The 25,261-nt window shown below is 48.2% G+C and overlaps 1 pseudogene; it reads left to right on the forward strand.

The window, feature by feature from the left end:
* The window catches only part of LOC142814480 (uncharacterized), a 91,319-nt pseudogene extending 66,674 nt beyond the window's left edge, over positions 1-24,645 (forward strand).
* Positions 24,646-25,261: the final 616 nt, after the last annotated feature.

Below are 25,261 nucleotides of genomic sequence, written 5' to 3' on the forward strand. Positions count from 1 at the left end.
TAAAAATTATATTGCTCTCTAGCGCCAGTCCTGATTATGTATTACTTTCGTGTGTCTGACCTGTTCCGTTTTGCGCTAGAAATTTTAATGCAAGTGAACAAAACCATAGCCCGCATTGCGCCCTTGCCTTCACATAAGACATGCGTTTACAGAGCGTCTACTGTACTTTTAGTGTTTCCTTACGTTAAAAGTGCGAAACAGTGATAATATGCAAGCGTCGGTAACCTCCACGAAACAGTCAACTAGCGAGAGAGAGCGTTATTACAATTACAAGTGCGATACTGCCATATTATGCAAACGTCACTGAACCGCACTGAGATTTCATCATGATTGTGTCAAACACTTCTTTGCCTTATTCAATAACGAGAGTCGCTTACTGGCAGACGCGGTGCCTTAGAATGTATAAGAGGGACAATTTTTCAAGTATCAGCTCGTAATGACTTCGCGTGCTACGTGACGCCACACAGGCTCATATGGGGTGCGCCACACTCGCCACCTTGGCTACAGACGGCGCTGAGTGACACCCCCACATTTAATTTCACTTATATACAATAAAGTGGCTGGGAGGATACCCGCCATGGTAGCTCTACGGTAAAGCATCGAACGCGTTATTTGAAGGTCGCCGATTCGGTTCCTGTCCACGGCAAGTTATCTTTGCACGCCCTTTCATTTCTTCGAATTTACAATACAATTTGGGGTAATATTTTCCCCTGTAATTTCCTTGGTATTATTGTCTGTTAGGGCTTATTATTATTGTGTACAAACACGAAAAAACGAGCGCCTAAGTATACACTTTTTCCCCTTATTTATTAACGATTTTCTCGTACAGGCAGACTTGATGCCTTAGGTTTTATACGAGACTATCGGTCAGCTACCAGCTCGTAATAGGTTCACGTGCTACGTGACGCCACACAAGCTCATAAAGTGTTTGCCTCACTCCCCGCCATGGCTACAGATGGCGCTCACTCACATTCCCACGATTTTTTTTAATTATATACCAAAAATTGTGGCTGAGAGGTAACCACTGTGGTAGCTCAAGGGTAGAGCATCAAACACGTTATTTAAAGGTAGCAGGTTTGGTTCCTGCCTTCGGCAAGTTATCTTTTCACCAACTTTTCTTTCTTCACGAATACCCATTACAGTTCGGTTTAAAAACCGTCCCTATACTTTCCTTGGCATTATTGTCTGTTATATCTCATTATTACTGTGTCAAAACACGGACAAAGAGCGCTTAGGAATACACTTTTTTGCCTTATTCATTAACGATGGTCTCTTACTGGTAGACTATGTGTCTTAGGTTGTATGCGAGGAAATATTGGTCAGCTATCAGCTCATATTGAATTTACATGCTTTGTAACGCCACACAGGCTCATAAATAGTGCCCTACACTCGCCACCACGGCTACAGATTGCGCCGACTGACACTCTCACGTATCACTTCAGTTATATACCAAGTAAAGTGGCAGGGAGGATAGCCGCCGTGGTAGCTTAGGCGTAAAGCATCGAACGCGATACTCGAAGGTCACAGGCTTGATCCTGCTCACGGCAAGTTATCCTTTCAGCCACTTTTCTTCACAGACATTACATTTTGGTTTAATAACTTCGTCCTAACTTGCCTTGACACTATTGTCAGCTAGATCTCGTTATTATTGTATCACAACACAAAAAACAAGCCCTTAGGTACACACTTCTTTTCCTTATTCATTATGAGGGTCTCGTACTGGCAGACTTGTTCTCTTAGGTTTTACACGAGCAACTATCGGTCAGCTGCCCGCTCGTAATCAGTTCACGTGCTACGTGACGCCACACAGGCTCAGAAAGGGTTAGCCACACTCACCGCCATGGCTACATATGGCGCTGACTGACACTCCTACGTATAATTTCACCTATATGACAAATATTGTGGCTGGAAGAATAGCCCCCGTGATAGCTCAGGGGTAGAGCATCGAACGCGGTACTTGAAGGTCGCACGCCTGGTTTCTGCTCACGGCAAGTTATCTGTTCACCCACTTTTCGTTCTTAAAATATACATTTTAATTCTGTTTATTCCCCTATGCGTTCCTTGGCATTATTTTGTGTTAGCTCTCATTATTACTGTGTCAAAGCACGGACAAAGGGCGCCTAGGTACGCAATTCTATGCCTTAATCAATAACGAGGGTCTCTTACTGGAAGACCTGGTGTATTGGTTGTATAGGAGGGACTATTTGTCAGCTACCAGCTCGTAATGAGTTAACATGTTATGTTACGCCACACAGGCTCATAAAGAGTGCGCCACACTCACCGCCGTGGGTACAAACTGCGCTGACTGACACTGGCACGTTTAATTTAACCTATATACCAAATAAAGTGGCTGGGAGGATACCCGCCGAGGTAGCTCTGGGGAAGAGCATCGAAAGCGTTATCCCAAGGCCGCAAGTTTGGTTCCTGCCCATGGCAAGTTGTCTTTTGACCCACTTTTCTTTGTTCCTTGGCATTATTGTCTGTTACATCTCGTTATTATTGTGTGACAACACGGAAAAACGAGCCCTTAAGTACACACTTTTTCTCTTATTCATTATTGAGGGTCTCGTTTCTCTTATTCATTATTGGAAGACCTGTTGCCTTAGGTTTTATACGAGGGACTATCGGTCAGCTGCCTGCTCGTATTGAGTTCACGTGCTACGTGACGCCACACAGGCTCAGAAAGCGTTTGCCACACTCACCACCATGGCTACAGATGGCGCTGATGAACGCACGTACGTTTATTTCACTCATATACCAAATATTTTGGCTGGAAGGATAGCCGCCGTGGTAGCTCAGGGGTAGAGCATCAAGCGCGTTATTTCAAAGTCGACCGTCTGGTTCCTGCCCACGGCAAGTCATCTTTTCACCCACATTTCGTTCTTAACATTCATATTATAATTCCATTTAAGAACTTCCCTTATACCTTCCTTGGCATTATTGTGTATTAGCTCTCATTACTACTGTGTCAAAGCACGGAAACATGAGCCCTAAGCCAATTCAGGCAAAGTTAATGGATCTTAATGAAATTTGCTGGGTACCTTCCGTTGCACATTTTCGTCATTTATTCCAAATGACAGACTTGTGACATGCGCTGATTGCTTGGAAATGAATTTTAAAGATTACCTCGAAAAGGTCACCTCAGTTTCCAGAATTATTGGCAACACTGTCTGTGTGACTTCGAGTTTGGTAGGACGTCACAGTGACGCAACCGATGGAATCGCTGCTTTCACCGCTACAGCGTGTATGTGCAGGCCACAAGGCGTCTGTGGGGGTGTTTGGCTCAGGTATAGCACGGGCAAGCTTTCTTTCTTCCTTTGTGCTGCTTCGCCGGCGCTTCGCTGGCCTTGATTTCACAGTTTTTCATACTCTGTGTCAGCGGGAGCAGTATGCGGTTTCCTTTCCTTACTAAATTGTACGTCATACATAGACAAGGTGCCCAGCTGGGTTTCGGTATCGGTATTGTACCTTTTTGCCTATTAAAGATTATTTTCTAATTTCTTGAGAATTACAGCTATTGGGTTCGTGACAAGAGTATCTCAGGAGCATAAAAACACCACTCCATATAAGAGGTCCAAAAATCTCCGCAGTTGGCTTTTGTGTATATACTGCCACCAGCACGTAGTGGGTCGACAGCAAGAGCAGCTCTAAATCTAGGGAAATAAAAAAAGATCGCGTGCTTCTTCTCTGCTCGAGAGCCAGCGACGACTGACGCATCGTTCTAGAGCTAGCTACTCGGTGGTTTAATAAATCCCCCAGTACTTCTGACTCATCGTGACAAACTGGTGGAGGTGCTCAATACTCCCGTGCATCGGACCAGCCGCCGAATCAAAGGATTGCCTCCGGAAGCCGACGATACTGCTCCCACCACGTCGACAAATATGACCAACGCTTCGGTGCAAACCTCGGCAACCGGCACGGGAAGCACGACGCCGAACCGCTACACGTCGGAAAGCCAACGCGCAACGGCGACGTTCTATGGCACGGAGCACGAGGACGTTGAGGATTGGTTGGCGGACTTCGGGCGCGTAGACACCTTGAATCAGTGGGACAACGCGGCGAAACTGGGTCGTGTCTATTTCTATCTCGAAGACGGGGCACGTACGTGGTATCAAAATCGAGAGGAGCGGCTGACGACGTGGCCCGATTTCTCTCGTAGACTTCAGCAGATCTATGCCAGTGCTGATCGCCAAGAACGAGCATAACGAGCTATTCTGGCCCGAGTCCAGTTGCCAAACGATACTGTAACCACGTACGTCGAAGACATGACGTGCCTCTTCCAACGGGCTGATTCAAGAATGACGGAAGACAAGAAGTTGCGTCACTTGATGCGTGGTGTCAAGGACCAGCTTTTGCCGGCCTCGAGCGAAGCTCTCCGAAGACGGTCGCGGAGTTCTTGTCCGAGGCCGTGACAATGAAAAAAAAAATGCTGCAGCAGCGATCCAACCAATACGACAGGCAAGTCAGTGGCATGTCCACTGCCGACATTTTCACCACCACTAGAACCAGCAACGACAGTCTACGTGATCTCATCCGTAATATAGTACGTGAAAAGTTGCAAAAGGCTGGTGTAACAACTCATCCTATGGTTAGCTCTATTGTAACTGTGATCAAGGATGAGCTGCACCAGGCCCTCCAGGACACCTTGCCTCCTAATACAGCTGCGCCAGCTCCTGCTGAATACCGCCGTGAGACAGCCTTCGCGAGGCCTTGAAACGCCCTGCTGCATCGCCGCTATTATTCGTTCATCCTGTTCCTGCTGTTTCACTCCAGTCAGCGCAGCACATACCGTACTACTAAAACACGTACTGGCAATTGCCCTTGCCCTTTGTCCCTGGTGCTTCTGTCGCTCATCGTTTGGTGCAACCAGTTCAGTACATCAACGATCGGCACATGTCTCCTCGGAAGTCTGATGTTTGGCGTACACCTGATTGCCGGCCTCTGTGCTTTCACTGCGGAGAAGCTGATCACTTGTACCGCCAGTGCCCATATCACCGTCTTGGCCTTCGCGGCTTCTCTGCGTCTCACCGCCACACTGTTACGGCCAGAGACCAGGCGCAATCGAGAACTACCACTCCCAGCAGCATGCACCACCATTTGCCGAGCGCCAGTCGCCCTCGCCATCAACGAGGCGATTTTCATCGACACACCAGCGGTTTTTTACCACACGGTCTCCCAGCCCTCGCCGGAAAAACTAGCCGAAGCGAACTCTGGGGGTGGGGTCGCTGAACGTCGAAACGCTGAAAATCTCCTATTGACACAGAACCGTACAAAAACCGGTCCGACATCACCTACTGCTGCAAAGGATAGCCGACTTTCACTCGACATAGCAGTGACAATTGATGGCTGTGCAGTTAATGTGTTAGTGGACACCGGTGCACACTATTCCATACTGAACGGGAAGCTGACAACGCAGCTGAAGAAAGTCATCACGCCTTGGCATAACTCGCAGATTCAGACCGCTGGTGGCCACGTCGTTACTCCAATGGGCGCATGCACAACCAGAGTACAGATTGAAGGGTATACATTCGTAGCAAGCTGCCTTGTTCTACGCGAATGCTCTCATGACGTCATTATGGGAGTTATCTTTCTACAGGAAAATGGAGCTATCATTGATCTGCAAGAGCGCCACGTCACGTTCTCAGCCCAGCGAGCAACCAACGTGCAGGATGGCGGAAGACGTGTCGACGTACTCCATATTTCTGAACAGAGCGTGACACTTTCTCCATGAGCAAGTGTTCTAGTCGACGTAACATGTTGTGGTTTGAGCGATGGCGATGTGGTGGCCGAGAAAAACTTATAACATCTCCTGCAGCAACGCATTTGTGTAGCTAGAAGTGTAATAAACCTTCGTGATAACCGATCTGAATTGCTCGCAACCAACTTTAGCAACGAGCATCGACACCTTTTCCGTAGCACTTCGATAGCGTTTGCCCACGAAGTAGCAAATGTCATCAACTGTCTCACGTCAGCACTAGTGGATACCGCAGACAAGTTTATGAGTAATATTGACATCAATCCTGATCTGTCCACCGATAACCAGACTGCGCTACCAGCGCTCTTGTTCGAGTTCAGGTCTTGCTTCGCAAGTTGCTCAAAGATCCGCCAGACGTCTATCACTCAACACAGGATCATCACGTACGAGGACGCACGCCCGATACACCAGAACCCCTACCGCGTGTCAGCTAAAGAACGTGAAGCGATACGTACGCAAGTCAGCGAGATGCTTGGCGATGGCGTTATTTAACCATCTAACAGCCCGTGGTCATCTCCAGTCGTACTTGTCAAAAAGAAAGACGAGTCGCTACGCGTCTGCGTCGACTACCGAAAGCTTAACGTGACCAAAAAGGATGTGTATCCGCTGCCACATATCGACGATTCGCTGGATAGACTTCGTCGTGCCCATTATTTCACTTCTCTCGATCTCAAAAGCGCATATTGGCAAATCGAGGTAGATCAGCGAGACCGTGAGAAAACAGCCTTCGTGACTCAAGACAGCCTATACCAATTTCGAGGTCTCCCTTTTGGCTTGTGTTCAGCGCCGGCAACTTTCCAGCGAATGATGGACACCTGTCCTCACAGGGCTTAAGTGGCAGACTTGTCTTGTCTACTTTGATGATCTCGTAGTCTTCTCTGCCACGTTCGAGCAGACCTTCACCGCCTGCGCAGCGTGCTGGAAGCTATCCAATCAGCAGACCTCACTAAAGCCACAGAAGTGCCACTTCGGCTATAAAGAACTAAAATTTCTTGGACATGTAGTTAGCGCCGAAGGAGTCCGGCCCGATCCGGACAAACTTGCCCCTGTTGCCAAATTCTCAGCTCCTGTCTATAAGAAGCCGTCTGGCACTTCTTTGGTTTGTGCGCCTACTATCGCCGGTTCATTCATGGCTTTTCACTGATAGCAGAACCTCTGACTCGTCTCACAATGGACAACACGCCGTTTGTCTGGGAAGACGAACAACAAGCAGTTTTTGATTAGCTGCGACCGCGCATGCAATCAGCGCCCGTTCTCGCTCATTTCAACGATGATGCTGACACGGATGTCCATACCGACGCTAGTAACATTCGGCTCGGTGTAGTGCTCGTTTTGCATCAAGAGGACATCGAAAGAGTGATAGCCTACGCCAGCCTCTTTCTATCCCGGGCGAAGGCGAGTTATTACACTAGAGAGAAAGAGTGCCTCGCAGTCGTACGGGCAATCACCAAGTTTCGCCCGTAGTTTTATGGTCGTCCCTTCAAGATAGTAACGGACCACCACGCCCTCTGTTGGCTGACAAGCCTGCGCGACCCTTCGGGACAGCTAGCACGGTGGAGATTACGGCTGAAGGAATTGGACGTCACCATCGTCCTTAAGTCCGGCCGCAAGCATGAAGACGCTGACACACTGTCACGCGCACCCCTTCATGTCGTCAGTCAGGATGCAAAGGAAGACGAATGCTTCCTGGGCGCGCATTATACTTTAGCAAACGGCAGCGAGATGACGCAGAGATTCGTCCAATCATAGATCATTTAGAGAACAGGGCGCAAACATACCACGTTATTTATCCCGCTCGTTGACTTTGTTCTGCCTGCAAGACGGTGTGCTGTACAAGAAGAACGCTCGTTCGAACAACCGTGCTTACCTTCTGGTGGTTCCTCGAGACATGCGACGCGACGACCTTTTCGCTTGCCATGAAGAACCCACATCCGATCATCTGGGCTACTCAAGGACACTTGCCAGAGTGAGCGAGAGGTACTATTGGCTAGGACTTCCAGCAAGCGTCAAGAAGTACATCAAGAGCTGTCGGGAATGTCAGCGCCGAAAGCAACCATCTGTTAAGCCAGCTGGTTTGCTTCAGGCCATTGAAGAACCCTGCACGCCGTTCGACCAAGTCGGCATGAACATTCTCGGGCCATTTCTCCTGTCTACGGACAGCAACAAATGGATTATCGTCGCGACCGACTGTTTACACGCTACGCTGAGGCGCAGGCGATCCCACAAGCCACGGCTTTTGAGGTAGCACAATGTTTATGCACCACATCGTGTTACGACACGGTGCTCCTTCCATTATAATAACGGACAGAGGGACGCCATTCGCGGCGCAGCTTACGGACGAAGTTCTCAAACTGAGCAACCCCAGACACCGAAAGACAACTGCGTACCACCCGCAAACCAACGGACTTACCGAGCGACTGAATAAGACTCTCGCAGACATGATCTCAATGTACATCGACGTACAGAACAAAACATGGGACCGGATCTAACCTTGCGTGGCCTTCGCGTATAATACCGCCGTGCAAGAGACCACGCGATTCACGCCATTTCGGCTTCTCTGCGGCCGCGAAGTGCAGACCATGCTAGACTCTATGGTACCGCGTCAAGACGAAGACGAGTTGGCAACTGACGCCGAAGAATTCGCAGAGCGTGGTGAGGAAGCCCGGCAGCTCGCACGACTGCACATCGGCCAGCAACAGCAGGCAGACACACGACGCTATAACACCCGCCACAGAGAAGTGTTTTACAATCCCGGAGACCAAGTTTGGGTGTGGACACCCGTCCGCCGCCTTGGCCTTGGTGAAAAGTTACTGAGCCGGTACTTTGGCCCATATAAAGTGTTACGCCGCCTCAGTGACGTGAACTACGAAGTGGTTCCGGACTCAACAACGCATGCACGAAGCAGGACACGACCGAGGCCGCACGTCGTTCATGTGTTCCGCATGAAACCATTTATTGTGCGTTGTTCGTAACTTTTTTTTCTTTACCGTACAGCGTTCTTTGTGTTTTTTTTGTTTTTTTTGTGAACTTGCAGAAAAGTTCATAGCCTTTGCCTTTATTGGCACGCTCTTCAATTTCTACTTTCACTTTATTCGAATTTCTTTTTGTCACGTGCTTATGTTGTAGCATAGTGGTGCTGCTACGTACATTTCTTTCCTCTTTTGCGACTTTTTTTTCGGGAGGGGGATAATGCCACCAGCTCGTAGTGGGTCAACAGCAAGAGCGGCTCTAAATCTGGAGAAAAAAAAAAAAGATCGCATGCTTCGTCTCCGCTCGAGAGCGAGCAACGACTGACGCATCGTCCTAGAGCTAGCTGCTCGGTGGTTTAATATATCCCCTAGAATTTGTGACTCATCGTCACAATACTTATTTCCCTTATTCATTAACGAGGGTCTCGTACTGGCACACTTGGTGCCTCAGGTTGTATACCACGGACTATTCGTCAGCTGCCAGCTCGTAAAAAGTTCACATGGTACGTGGCGGCACACAGGCTCATGAAGAGTGTGCCACCATTGCCACAGATAGGGCTGACTGACACCCCCATGTTTAAACTCACTTACATACCAAATAAAGTGGTTAGGAGGATAGCCGCTGTGTTCGCTCAGTGGTGGAACATTAAACGCGTTATTCGAATGTCGCAGGTTTGATTCCTGTTCAAAGCAATTTATCTTTTCACAAACTTCTCTTGCTTCACAGTTACATTGAAATTCGGTCAAATAACTTCCTGTATACTTTCCTTGGCATTATTGTCTGTCAGATCTCATTATATATGTGAAAACACTAAAAAACGAGTCCTTAGGTTATACTTCTTTCCCTTATTCATTAACGAGGGTCTCGTACTGGCTGACTTGGTGCCTTAGATTGTACACCAGGGACCATTGTTTATCTACCAGCTCGAGCGTAATAAGTTCACGTGCTACGTGACGCCACCCATGCTCATAAAGAGTGTGCCACACTCGCCACCATGGCTACTGATCGCACTGACAGACACTCCCACCTTTAAATTCACTTATATACCTAATTAAGTGGCTGAAACGATAGCTGCCCTGGTAGAGCATCGAATTCGTTATACGAAAGACGCAGGTTCGGTTCCTGTTCATGGCACGTTTTATTTTCGGCCACTTTTCTTTCTTCACATCTACATTACAATTCAGTCTAATAACTTTCTTTATATTTTCCTTAGCATTATGGTCTCTTAGATCTCATTATTATTGTGCCAATTACAGAAACACGAGCCCTTAAGCCCAGTCCGGCGGTTTTTCGAGGTCAATTGATCGTAACGAAATTTGCTGGGTACGTTTCATTGCACATTTTTGTCATTTATTCCAAATGACAGACTTGTGAGATGCGCTGATTACTTGGAAATGAATTTCAAAGATTTTCTCGAAAAGGTCACCTCACTTGCCAGAATTTTCGGCAACACTGTCTGTGTGTCGTCGATTTTAACATGACGTAATAGTGAAGCAGCCAATATAATCGCTGCTCTCACCACTACATCGTTTATTGTGCAAGCCACAAGGCGACTGTGGTGGTGTTTGGCTCAGGTGTAGCACGGGAAAGCTTTCTGCTTTCTGTGCTATTTGGCCAGCGCTTCGCTGGCCTGGCTTCCACAGTTTTTTCCTCCTTGTCAGCGGGACCGCTATACGGTTTCCAGTTCTTACCAAATAGTACGTGATACACAGACAGGGTGCCTGGTTGGGCTTCGGTATCGATATTACACCATTTTGCCTGCTAAAATTATTTTCAACTTTCCTGAGCATTTCAGCTGTTGGGCTCGTGACAAGAGTGTCTCGGGATCATAAAAACACCGCTGCCTTGACATGGTCGCAAAATCGCCGGAGTAGGCCTTTGTGTATATTGTCACGGGGTCGTGACGTGGCTGAAGACAGGAGACTTTATGTTAGAATTTAACTGTTTATTTGGGGGAACCAGTGCCCGGTAAACGGAAAGTCCGATTACAAAAGCAGTCTTGCACAGATAGCTGTGAACAGAGCGTCGGCCGTCGATCAACTACTGACAAGCGGCGAAGTGCGTCGGCATTTATACTCTTGCCATCGAATGTTCTAGCGTTATCGCTGGCGGTGACGAGTGTTCCAGTATAATCTGTACAGTTCACGGAGTGGGCGTGATCTTATCGAAATAATCTACTACAGTCCCGAAGCTTCTCGAAAACTGCAGGCGCGGTTTGCGCTGAGAATTGTGTAGTGTATTGGAGCGATAAAAAAGCTTGAGAAATGGAACGTGGCATTGCACCCCTCTGAAAAAGGCATCGTTCCGATGCTTTAACTAAAGATGAAGGTACAACAGTTATGAAAGAAAGTACGATGAATAAATACAAAACAGCAATAATACAAAAAACACTGTTTTTTGTTAACGCGCATGAAACGGCTTGAGGCGCGCGACATGGACGACTTCAGGTCGCGATCGCCGTCGTTGAGAGTTCGTGATGCCGTCGGGGACAGCCTCGTAATCAAGAGGGCCGAGACGTCGAACCACCCTGTACGGTCCGAAGTACCGTCGCAGAAGCTTTTCACTGAGTCCACGTCGGCGTATTGGCGTCCACGCCCAAACACGTTCACTGGGCTGGTATTCCACGAAGCGTCGTCGAAGATTGTGAGGGCGGCTGTCGGTCGTTTGTTGATTCTTGATACGGAGACGCGCAAGTTGTCGGATTTCTTCGGCGCATTGAAAATACTCACTCACATCGAGGTTTTCTTCGTCGGTGACGTTGGGTAACATGGCATCGAGCGTCGTTGCCGGGCTCCTTACGTAGACCAATTTGTATGGAGATATCTGCGTCGTCTCCTGCACTGCCATGTTGTATGCGAAGGTCACGTACGGGAGGATGGCGTTCCACGTCTTGTGTTCGACATCAACGTACATTTCCAGCATGTCGGCGATCGTCTTGTTTAGCCGCTCGGTGAGGCCGTTGGTCTGTGGGTGGTACGCTGTCGTCCGGGGGTGGTTTGTCTGTCTGTATGCCAAGATTGCTTGAGTTAGGTCAGCAGTAAATGCCGTTCCTCTACCGGTGATGAGGACCTCCGGGGCGCCGTGACGTAGGACGATATTTTCGACTAAGAACATAGCTACCTCGGATGCGCTGCCTTTGGGCAGGACTTTTGTCTCGGCGTAGCGGGTGAGGTAGTCGGTAGCTACCGCGATCCACTTGCTTCCGAAAGCCGACGTCGGGAACGGCCCCAGTAGGTCCATACCAATCTGGTGGAATAGTCAGCGAGGTGGTTTATTTGGCTGCAGAAGTCCTGCTGGTCTTGTCGGTGGTGTCCTGCGGCGCTGACAGTCTCGGCATGTCCTCACATAACGAGTGACATTGGCGGTAAGACGTGGCCAGTAGTATCTTTCTTGTATCCTCGTGAGCGTGCGGGAAACACCGAGGTGCCCTGCCGTCGGATCGTCGTGCAAGGCCTGCATGAGTTCTGGCCGCGGAGCTGAAGGCACCACAAGGAGGTACTTGGCTCGGAGCGGTGAGAAGTTTTTTCTTTTGGAGAAGAACGTTTCGCAGGAAGAACAACGCCAGTGCGCGCTTGAATACCTTCGGGACTTCGGCGGTCCTGCCTTCGATGTACTTTATTAAGGCTTTAAAATCTGGCTCGGCCCGCTGTCGTTCAACGAAGTCGCGGCAGTTATCGTTCCCAAGATGTAGTCGTCATCCGGGTCGTCGGGCAGTGGTTGGTCGACAGGCGCACGAGAGAGACAGTCGGCGTCGGAGCGTTTCTTGCCGGACTTGTAAACGACGGTAATGTCACATTCTTGAAATATCCAGCTCCATCGTGCCAGGCGACCTGCAGGGTCCTTCAAGGTAGCTAGCCAACACAAGGCGTGGTGGTCGCTCACAACTTTGAAGGGCCTGCCGTAGAGGTAGAGGTAGGCCTGCCGTAGAGGTTTTTCTGTTGTGGAATAATTTGCTTCTGCTTCGGATAGCGATCGGCTGGCGTAACTAATCACCCTTTCAAGTCCTTCAGCCCTCTGCACAAGAACGGCGCCGAGAGCTACGCTGTTTGCGTATGTGTGCATTTGTGTCTCGGCCAATTCGTCTAAATGGGCAATAACGGAGGCGTCTGGAAGCTATGTTTAAGCTCCTGGAAAACGTGTTCTTGCAGCGTTTCCCACTTAAACTCTACGTCGGCCTTGGTAAGGTTAGTGAGTGGATCGGCAATGCAGACGAAGTTTTTCACGAACCACCTATAGTAGGCGCACAGGCCTAGAAATCGGCGCACTGCCTTCTTGTCAGTGGGCGGCGGGAATTCGGCAATGGCAGCTGTTTGCCGTGGATCAGGACGAACTCCACTCTTGCTAATCACGTACCCCAGGAAAAAGAGCTCCTCGTACGCAAATCTGCACTTTTTTGGCTTCAGTGTGGGTACGGACGTCTTGATGGCTTGAAGTACAGCTTCAAGGCACCGAAGATGCTCATCAAAACCCGAGGAAAACACGAAGAAGTCGTCCAAGTACTCAAGGCAAGTCTGCCACTTCAATCCTGCCAGTACCGTATCCTAACGCGTTGAAAAGTTGCAGGCGCTGAGCAAAGACCGAAGGGCATCACCTTAAACTCAGAGGCCGTCCGGTGTTATAAACGCCGTCTTCTCTCAGCCTCTTTCGTGGACTTCGATTTGCCAATAGACAGCCTTGAGGTCCATTGACGAAATATACTTGGCGTTATGGAGCCGATCAAGTGCGCGTCTATTAGTGGAAGAGGATACACGTCTTTTCTTGTGATATTATTCAGGTGGCGATAATCGACGCAGAAATGTAGGGTCCCATCCTTTTTGTTCACTAACACCACAGGGGACTGCCATGCACTCTTGCACGGCTGGATGATGTCATCCCGCAGCCTTTCATCAATTTGTCTCATCATGGCCTCGCGTTCCCGCGTAGAAACCCTGTACAGACTCTGACGCAGTGGTCTGGCATTTTCTTCGGTTATGATGCGATGTTTCGTGATTGGGGTCTGCCGAATTTTTGATGACGAGGAAAAGCAATCTTTGTATTGCAGCAGCAGGGTCTTGAGCTGTTCTTGCTTATGGTTCGGAAGGCTGGGATTGACGTCGAAAGCTGAGGTTGGGGCTTGGTTCCTCTGAGCAGGTTCCGCAGAATCGGCGAGGGAGAAAGCACTGGTGGTTTCCACAATTTCTTCGATGTATGCGACCGTCATTCCTTTGTTGACATGTTCGTATTCATTGCTGAAATTTGTGAGCATATTCGTTGCTTTGCCTCCCCACAGCTTTGCAATTCCTCTTGCGACGCAAATATTGCGGGTGACCAATAGATGCTGACTGCCTTCAACGACGCTTTCCAAGTCAGGTGATTTAGGGGTGCAGACTGAAATTATGACGCTGAAGCGAGGCGGAATGGTAACTTGTTCTTCCAGCACATTCAAAGCATGGCTTTCTGACGGCATGCGCGGCGGTAGTGCTTCTTCTGTGGATAACGTTATCGACTTTGTTCCTAGGTTGAAGACAGCACTATGGAGGCATAAGAAGTCTATGCCAAAGATGACGTCTCTCGAGCAACGCTGTAGGGCTACGAAGTCTGCAGGATAAATACGGCCGTTAATGGTGACTCTCGCTGTACAGATTCCTGCAGGCGTTACGAGATGACCTCCGGCTGTGCGGATTTCGGGGCCTTCCCAAGCTGTCCTAACTTTCTTTAATTTCCCGGCGAACGGCCCACTAATGACGGAATAGTCAGCTCCTGTATCGACGAGAGCGGTCACGCTGTGGCCGTCAATGAGAACGTCGAGGTCACTAGTTCGCCGTCTCGCGTTGCAGTTAGGCCGTGGCGTCGGGTCACGGCTTCGTCGGCTTGTTCCGCTGCTTCCATGTTGCGTCATTAGGTCACCTTCGGTGAGTGAGGTTTCGTCGTCAAGACTTTGCCTGGTTGGCGTGGTGTTTCGAAAGCTCCATCGCGGCGTCGTCGTCGTCGGAAATCTTCGGTAGTTCATCGCACAGCAACCACACCTCCATTGGTTGCTGCCCTTAGTTTCCCGGATACGGGCTAGGAGACCGGCCCCGCGTTGGGCCACGGTACTGCCGGTGGTGCAGTGACATGTGGCGGCTGGGCGATGGCGACCAAAAAGGGCTTCGTGGTGTGCACTGAGTTCCTGTCAGGTAGTCGCCAATGTCGTGTGGCCGTTCCCCTGGCTGCGGACGTGTTGCATTGACGGCGAAGCCACGCAGTCCCATCTGTCGGTACTGGCAACGGCGGTATGTGTGTCCAGCCTCGCCACATTGGTAGCAGAGCGGGCGGTTTTCAGGTGCAAGCCAAACGTCGGTTTTCCTGCCCGCTGGCGAATGGTAGGACGTCGGGGAGGGGGGGGGCGGTGGCGTCTGGCGACGCAAGTGCGATGGGGTGGCGTTTTGGCGTGGACGGAAAGGAGCATTTTGGCACACTGCAGCGGCGTAGCTCATACCTTCCGGCTCGGGCAGCGGTGCTTGGGGAATTCGAAGCGATTGCCGAACTTCTCGCACAACGTCGGTGATCGAATCCACTGGAGGCTGCGCCGAAGGCAACAGCTTGCGCAGCTCTTCCCGCACGATCACTCGGACCGTTTCACGCAGGTCTTCGGAGTTACTGGCTTAAGCAGCAGCGCTTTCTGGAATCAGGCGACAATTTTACTGTCTGGTGCGCATGTCCAGGGTCTTTTTGATAGTGGTCGCTTCGGGTATAAATTCTTGGACAGTGCTCGGTGAATTCCTCATTAGCTCGCGAAGAGCCCCTGTTTCACCCCTCGCATGAGGAAACGAACTTTCTTTTCCTCAAGCATGTCTGGGTCAGCGTGACGGAATATGCGGGTCATCTCTTCTGTGTAAATGGCAACATTTTCATTTGGCAGCTGAACCCGGGTCTCTAGTAAAGCAGCGGCCCCTTCTTTGTGAGCGACGCTCGCGAATGTTTGCAGGAATGCGCCGCAGAAACCATCTCACGTTCAGAGCGTGGACTCCCGATTCTCGAGCCAGGTCCTTGTGATGTCTTCCGAATAGGAGAATACACGACGGAGCTTTTCGTCATTGTCCCAGTGGTTGAGGGCGGCCACGCGGTGGTATGTTTCTAGCCAGGTCACCGGGTCTTCGAACGATGACCCATAGAAAATTGGTGGTTCCCGGGGTTGATGCATGACGATCGTGGGCTGGGACGCTGCGGTGGTCATTGTCGCTGCAGTCACGGTCATTGCCTTGTCTTCCGCGCCTTGTCTTGTAGAAGCCCGTGCTTCGGTGGTAGACCTTGCTGTCGGCAGCTTCTTCGCTGCTCCTAATTGGCGTCGGTGTCTTTTCCGCGACGTGGGCTGGGTTCATGGCTTGACAGGGCGTTTGGTACATGATCGAAAAGCACCTTCGTCAGATGTCACGGGGTCGCGACGTGGCCGAAGACAGGAGACCTTATGTTGGGATTTAACTGTTTATTTGGGCGAACCTGTGCCCAGTAAACGGAGAATGCGATTACAGTAGCAGTCTTGCACAGAGAGCAGTGAACGGAGCATCGGCAATCGATCAACTACTGACAAGCGGCGAAGTGCGTCGGCATTTATACTGTTGCCATCGAATGTTCTAGCGTTATCGCTGTCGGTGACGAGTGTTCCACAATAATCTGTACAGTTCGCGGAGTGGGTGCGATCTTATCGAAACGATCTACTACAGTCCCGAAGCTTCTCAAAAATTGCAGGCGCGGTTTGCGCTGAGAATTGTGTAGTGTATTGGAGCGATAACAAAGATTGAGGAATGGAACGTGGCAATATATCTTTTTCCCTTATTCATTAACGAGGGTCTAGTACTGGCAGACTTCGTGCCTTAGGTTGCATACGAAGGACTATTGGTCAGCTACCAGCTCGTTATAGGTTCACGTGACGCCACACAGGCTCATAAAGAGTGCGCCACACTCGCCGCCATGGCTACAGATGGTACTGATTGACACTACCACGTTTAAGTTCACTTATATACCTAATAAAGGTTCTGGGAAGATAGCCGTCCTGTTCACTCAATGGTAGAACATTGATCGCGTCATTTGAAGGTCACAGGTTCGGTTCCTATTAGTGGCAAGGTATGTTTTCATCCACTTTTCCTTCTTCACACTTATATTACAATTCGGTTTAATAACTTTCCCCTTAATTTCTTTGACATTATTGTCTGTTAGATCTCATTATATTGTGTCAAAACACAGAAAAACAAGCCCTTAAGTATATACTTCTTTTTCTTATTCATTAACTAGTGTCTCGTACTAGCAGACTCGGCGCCTTAGGTTGTATACGAGGGACTATTGGTCAGCCACCAGATGGCAATAGGTTCACGTGCTACGTGATGCCACATGGGCTAATAAAGAGGGTGTCACACTCGCCATAATGGCTACAGATAGCGCTGACTGACACTCCCACGTTTAAATTCACCTATATACCTATTTAAGTGGCTGGAGGGTAGCCGTCATGGTAGCTATGTGGTAGAGCATCGAATTCATTATTCGAAAGTCACGGGTTCGGTTCCTGCCCAAGGCGAGTTATCTTTTCACCTACTTTTCTTTCTTCATATTTACATTACAATTCGATCTACTTACTTCCCCTATATTTACCTTGACATTAGTGTCTATTATATCTGATTGTTATTGTGTCACAACACGGAGACACTAGCCCTCAAGCCAACTCGAGCAATTTTTCGAGGTCAATGGATCCTAATGAAATTTGCTGGTTACATTCTATTGTACATTTTCGTCGATTATTTCAAATGACAGACTTGTGAGATGCCCTGATTGCTTGGAAATTAATTTTAAAGATTGCCTCGAAAACGTCACCTCGATTGCCAGAATTTTCGGCAACGCTGTCTGTGTGACGTCGAGTTTGGCAGGACGTCACAGTGACGCAGCCGATGGGATCACTGCTTTCACCGCTACAGTGTTTATTGTGCAGGCCACAAGGCGACTGTGATGGTTTTTGGCTCAGGTATAGCACGGGAAACTTTCCTCCTTCCTTTGCTCTGCTTGGTCTGCGCTTCGCTGGCCTGGCTTTCATAGTTTTCATATTCCTTGTCGGCGAGACCAGTATACAGTTTCAAGTTCTTACTAAATAGTACATCATACACAGACAGGAGGCCCGGTTGGGTTTTGGCATCGGTATTGCACAATTTTGCCTATTAAAAATTATTTTCAAGATTCCTGAGCATTAAAGCTATTGCGCTCATGAAAAGAGTGTCTCAGGCCCATAAATACACAATTACTTGACATGGTTGAAAAATAGCTGCAGTTGACCTGTGTGTATATACTACTTTCCCTTATTAATTACCGAGATCTCGTAGTAGCAGACTTGGTGCCTTACATTGTATACGATGAACAGCTACCAGCTCGTAATAGGTTCACGTGCTACGTGACGCCACACACGCTCATAAAGAGTGTGCCACACTCGTCGCCATGCTACACATGGCGCTGACTGACAGTCCCTAGTTTATATTTAATTATATACCTAATAAAGTGGTTTGGAGGATTGCCGCCATAGTACCTCAGTGGTAGAGCATCGAACGCGTTATTCAAAGGTCGCAGCTTCGGTTGCCGCTCCAAGCAGTTTATCTTTCCACCCACTTATTTACTTCATATTTACATTACTATTGCTCTATTAGATGACCCTATAATTCCCTTACTCATTTATTTATTTATTTATTTATTTATTACCCTCGGGATTTACAAGAAGCGTTACAGATGGCAGGGGCTGATTTAATAGTCGATTATAGAGCACATAAAAAACAGGGAACTCAAAGAAATAAACCAACAGCAAAAACGCATGAGCCACGACACGCATGGTACAGTAAAATAACAAGTATAAGGTGAATGTGATCAAACACTGGAAAACACACTGCTAATAACGATACCAAGTATAAGGTGAAAACAACTGAAATTCACACAGCTAAGAAGCAACACAAATAAAGAATACCAATATAAAGTGAACATAGGCAAGAACTCAAAGGTAGATCGCAGTGGAGAAATTGAGAGTTGACTTCAGCACACGCACCTTCATATAACCAGCATGAAGAAAAAAAATAAACAAGTAAGGCGCAGGCATTATTGTCTGCTAAATCTTAATATTACCATGTCCAAACATGGAAAAAGGAGCCCTTAAGAATATACTTTTTTCCCTTATTCATTAACGAGGCTCTCGTACTGGCAGACTTGGAGCCTTAGGTTGTATACGAGGGACTATTGGTCGCAACCAGATCGTGATAAGTTCACGTGCTAGGTGGCGGCACACAGGCTCATAAAGAGTGTGCCACAATCACCACCATTGGTACAGATGGCGCTGACTGACACTACCACATTTAAATTCACCTATACACCTCATAAAGCGGTTGGCAGGATAGACGCCGGGGTAGCACAGTGGTAGAACATCGAATGCCTTATTCGAAGGTCGCAGGTTAACGCAGGTTAATTAACTCTCCGGGTGCCCCCGGATAGTTAATTTTCCCCCACAATCTTTTTTCACATTTATATTACAATTTGGTCTAATATTTACACCAATACTTTCATTGGCATTATTGTCTGTTAGATCTCATTATTATTGTGTCACAACATGGAAACAGGAGCCCTTAAAAGCCCACTCCGGCAATTTTTTTCGGTCAATGTATCCTAATGAAATACGCTGGTTACGTTAATCGGCACATTTTCGTCATTTATGCCAATGACAGACTGGAGAGATATGCTGATTGCTAGGAAATAAGTTTTAATGATTGCCTCGAAAAGGTCACTCCGATTGCCAGAATTATTGCCAACACTGTCTGTGTGACGTCAAGTTTGGCATGACGTCACAGTGACGCAGCCGATGGCATCGCTACTCTGGCCGCTACAGCGTTTATTCTGCTGGCCCCAAGGCGACAGCAGTGGCGTTTGGCACAAGTATAGCATAGGAGAGCTCTCCTTCTTCCTTTGTGCTGCTTGGCCGGCGCTTCGCAAGCTTGGCTTTCACAGTTTTCATACTCTGTGCCGGCGGGACCAGTACACGGTTGCCGGTTGATACCAAATAGTACGTCATACACTAAGACTGCCCGGTTGGATTTCGGTATCGATATTGCACCTTTTTAACCATCAAAAATTATTTTATAACTTTCTGAACATTTCAGCTATTGGGCTCGTGACAAGAGTGTCTCAGGAACATAGAAACACCAATACCTTGACATGGTCGAAAAACCGCTGGGGTTGGCCTTTGTGTATACATTTCTTTCCCTTATTCATTAACGAGGGTCTCGTACTGGCAGACTTGGTGTCTTAGGCTGTAAACGAGGGACTATCGGTCAGCTACCAGCTCGTAGTAAGTTCACGTGTTACGTGACGCCACATTGGCTCATGTATAGTGTGCAGCAATCGCCACCATTTCCATGGCCAGTTTTATTTCACCCATTTTCTTTCTTCACATTTACAATACAAATCAGTCTAATAACTACACGTATACTTTAATTGGCATCATTGTATCTTAGATCTCAGTATTAGTGTGTCAAAATACGGAAACACGAGCCCTTAAAGGCACACTCTGGTGATTTTTCGAGGTCAATCGATCCCAATGAAACTCGCTGGGTACATTGCTTTGCAGACTTTCGTCATCTATTTCAAATGACAGACATCTGAGATGCACTGCTTGCTTGGAAATGAATTCTAAAGATTGCATCGAAAAGGTGACCTAGATTGCCAGAATCATTGGCAACACAGTCGGTGTGACGTCGAGTTGCATTGACGTCACAGTGACGCCGCCGATGGCATCGCTGCTTTGGCCGCTACAGCGTTTATTGCGCTGGCCACAAGGCGACTGTGGTGGTGTTTGGCCCAGGTATAGCACGGAAAAGCTTTCTTCCTTTATCTGTGCTGGTCGGCCGGCGCTTCGCTGGCCTGGCTTTCACCGTTTTCATACTTCCCGTCGGCGGTATCAGTATACGGTTTCCTCTTCTTACTAAACAGTACGTCATACACACAGGGTCGCCGGTTGGGTTTCGGTATTGATATTGCCCATTTTTTGCCCGATAAAAGTGATTTTCAAATTTCCTTAGCATTACAGCTATTGGGCTCGTGATAAGAGTGTCTCAGGAACATAGAAACATCATTACCTTGACATGGTCAAAAAATTGCCGGAGTTGGCTTTGGTGTATAGACTTATTTCCCTTATTCATTAACGCGGCTCTCGTACAGGCAGATTCGGTGCCTTAGGTTCTTTTCGAGGGACAGCTACCAGCTCGTCATAAGCTCACGTGCTACGTGACGCCACACAGGCCTATAAAGAGTGTGCCACACTCACCACCATGGCCACAGATGGCGCTAACTGACACTCCCACGTTGATATTCACTTATATACCTAATGAAGTGGCTTTGAGGATTGCCGCCGTGGTAGGTCAGTGGTAGAGCATCGAACGCGTTATTCGAAGGTCGCAGCTTCGGTTACCGCCCAAGGCAGGTTATCCTTTCACCCACTTTTCTTTCTTCACATTTACAATGAATTTGCTCTAATAACTGACCCTATAATTTCTTTTGCATTATTGTCCGCTAAATCTCATTTTTACTGTGTCAAAACATGAAAAAACGAGCCCTAAGTATAAACTTTTTTTCCTTATTCAATAACGAGGGTCTTGTACTGGCACACTTGATGCCCTAGATTGTATACGAGGGACTATTTGTTGGCTACCAGCTCGTAATTAGTTCACGTGCTACGTGGCGGCACACAGGTTCATAAAGAGCGTGCCACACTCGCCACCATAGCTACAGATAGCGCTGATTAGCACTCCCACGTTTAAAGTCACCTATATACTATATGAAATGGCTGGGAGGTTAGCCACCATAGTAGCTCAGTGGTAGAGCATCGAACGCGTTATTCCAAGGTCACAGCTTCGGTTCCTGCCCACGGCGAGTTATCTTTTCACCTACTTTTCTTTCTTTACATTTACAATACAATTCATTCTAGTAACTTACCCTGTGCTTTATTTGGCATATTTGTATGCTAGATCTCATTATTGCTATGTCAAAACATGGCAAAACGAGCGCTTGAATATATATTTCTTTCCCTTATTCATGAATACAGGCTTCGTACTGGCAGACTTGGTCACTTAGGTTGCACACAAGACACCATTGTTTTGCTACCAGCTCGCTATAAGTTCACGTGCTAACTGACGCCACACAGGCTTATAAAGAGTGTGCCACACTCGCCACCATGGCTACAGATGGCGCTGACTGACAATCCCAAATTTAAATTCACTGATATACCAACTAAAGTAGCTAGGATAATAGTCGCCTTGTTCGCTCAGTGGTAGAACACAAACGCGTTATTCGAGTGTCGCAGGTTCGGTTCCTGTTTACGGCAAGTTATATTTTCACCCACTTCTCTTTTTTCACACTTACACAACAATTCAGTCCAATACCTTAGCCTATACTTTTTTTGGCATCATTGTTTGCTAGATCTCATTAATACTCTGTCAAAACCTGAAAAAAACGAGCACTTGAATATATATTTCTTTCCCTTATTCATGACCGAGGGTCTCGTACAGGCAGACTTGGTCCCTTAGGTTGTACACGAGGCACCATTGTTTAGCTACCAGCTCGCCATAAGTTCACGCGCTACGTGACGCCACACATGCTCATAAAGAGTGTGCCACACTCGCCACTATGGCTACAGATGGCGCTGACTGACACTCCCACGTTTAAATTATACTATATACAAAACAAAGTGGCTAGGAGGATAGCCGCCATGTTTAATAAGTGGTAGAGCAGTAAACGCGTTATTTGAATGCCACAGGTTTGGTTCCTGTTCACAGCAAGTTTTATTTTCACCCACATCTCTTTCTTCACATGTACAATACGCTTCGGTTTAATAAGTACACCTATACTTTCGTTGGCATTATTGTGTGTTAGATCTCATTATTATTGCGTCACAACATGGAAACACAAGCCCTTAAAGGCCAACTCCGGCAATTTTTTCGGGATCAATGTATCCTAACGAAATTCGCTGCGTACGTTCTTTTGCACATTTTCGTCATTTAGGCGAAATGACAGACTTGAGAGACGCGCTGATTTTATGGAAATAAATTTTAATGATTGCCTCGAAAAGGTAACCTCGATTGCTAGAATTATTGCTAACACTGTCTGTGTGACGCCGAGTGTGCCATGGCGTCACAGTGACGCAGCCGGTGGAATCGCTGCTGTCGCCGCTACAGCGCTCATTGTGCAGGCCACAAGGCGACTGTGTAGGTGTTTGGCTCAGGTATAGCACAAGAAAGCTTTCCTTCTTCCTTTGATCTCCTTGGCCGGCACTTCGCTGGCCTTACTTTCATAGTTTTCATACTCCATGTCGGCGGGACTAGTATAAGGTTTCAATTCTTACCGAATTCTTTATTTTTTATTCAAAGGTTACCCCACATTGCCTAAAGGCGTTACAGCAGGGGGGTTACACAAACGACATAAACAATTCTTCATTCTTACAGCACACTTGCATGATAGACAATCCATTCCACTCTTTAACAGTTCTAACAAAAAATGAATTCGCGAACAGGGGGTTACAGAAACAACAAAAACAAATATTTGTTCTTACAGCACACTTGCATGGCAGACAATCCATTCCACTCTTTAACAGTTCTAACAAAAAGGGGGAGAGACGCGCGTTTGAGGTGATAAGTCGCATCTCGACACGGCTCCGCAATTTTCGCCCGAAATACCGTAGCCACTGGATTTACGACTCTCTGCTTCTTTTTCAAGGATTCGATCAGTGTTCCGGCGCCACATGGACATCAAATAGAGTACGTCAGAGCAATGCAATCTTGTTTTTGGATGCTGATTTCCGTTTATGCGACGAGGCAGCCTCGCTAACCCTAGCCCCTGGAACCTCCCCGGTGGCAGGGAGAAATGCGGCCCTGCGTTCCAGAGTGATGGAGGACGAAACAACCATGGAACATTCACAAGACCGAGGTGAAGATCATCAAACCGATCTCGTGCATGTTGTGAGACGCCACGTAAGCCCAAAGACCATCATCCTTAGGCTGGGCACAAAACTCCACCTTGCAAAGTATCCGACCAACCAAGTCACCAACACCATCGGCGTCGCTGCAGGACTCACAGCGTCTGAGGTGCGCGACGTCACCATTTAAGTAAGAAAACTACAGAACCTTGTCGCGGCGACGAGTGGACGAGAATCGGTGACGCATAAACTCACCGGTTCGCACTCACTGACGTTTAACGGGGAACGCCATGATGTGACTGCCTATGTGGCAACCGAAGCACAACACGCACGCTGCGTTGTTCATGGCCTTCCAAAGGATAATCCTGATGACCAGCTTCTCAGCATCATTACCATTGAAGACCAGCAGATTCTGGCAGCACGTCACATAGGCAATCCCGAGACAATACTTCTGACAGTGAAGGGTGCCACGGTACCCAAGGAATTTAAGATGGGCCTGTGGCTCACAAAAACTCAACCTTTTCACCCTCGCGCGGTACAGTGCACCATTTCTTTAACCATAGGGCACCGCGCCGATGTATGTCCCACGGCACATGAATTCACTCGCTGTGAAACATGTGGTCAACAGTTCCCTGCCGGCCAACAACCCGGGAGTACAGCGCATGAATGTGAAGTTAAGTGCTTCAACTACAAAAGACCACATGGGGCACGTAAGCCACGGTGTCGCAAGAAACAGCAGGCCGACAACCTCGCCCGCATCGCCGCGGAGAAGAGACGACTCAAGACCACACCTACGGACTCTGCTGAGCCTCAGAAGAGCCAGGAGAGCCAGAGTCGACTAACCAAACCACCCAAGAAGTACGACGAGAATACTTTACTGCTGCTCCAGAACCGGTTTTCAGCTTTGCAAGATTCCACACCAAACCCACAACCTGAACCTCGAACCAGGTCGGGCAGTCTGCCAGGCTACACAACGAAATGACCAACACCACCACCACCACCACCCAAACCGAAAACATCTAGCAATCTACAGGCCATCCTATCCCAGAAGCCGCCTACGCCTTCCGAAGGACCACCACGCAAGCAGCCAAGGCAGTCTCCGTCGGACAAGGTGAGTCCGTCTCCACTGGGTCGCAGTGCCACGAAACAACATAATACCTCTACACATTCACCTACCCCTACTTCATCTTCCGCTGCTCCATGAGTATCAGCACCACCACATTATTTTTTCGCGTACTAGACCGCGAGTGATATGCGGTTAGAAACAATAGAAAGACAACTTAATCTTCTACAGAAGCAGCAAGATGAAATACAGACACAAGTAGAGATACTCAAGCAACTAGTAGCCCTCGCGCAGTCGCTTGAACTACTCAGAAATGCAGCGACAACGCAGAGGCGAGAAACGGCACGTGACGATGCACACTCGTATAAATTCACCAATCATAATAATGGAGATGTTGAGTGATTCGCAGCCCATTTCGTCACAGCCTGCTACGGGGATTATCATGTGGCACTGTCGAGGTATTCGCCGGAAACGTAGCTCCCTCTTACAATTCATTACGTAATCTCCACCCAAACCGGATGTCATTGTTCTCCAG

The sequence above is a fragment of the Rhipicephalus microplus genome, chromosome 4, assembly GCF_043290135.1.
Source record: "Rhipicephalus microplus isolate Deutch F79 chromosome 4, USDA_Rmic, whole genome shotgun sequence".
Classification (NCBI taxonomy): Eukaryota; Metazoa; Arthropoda; class Arachnida; order Ixodida; family Ixodidae; genus Rhipicephalus; species Rhipicephalus microplus.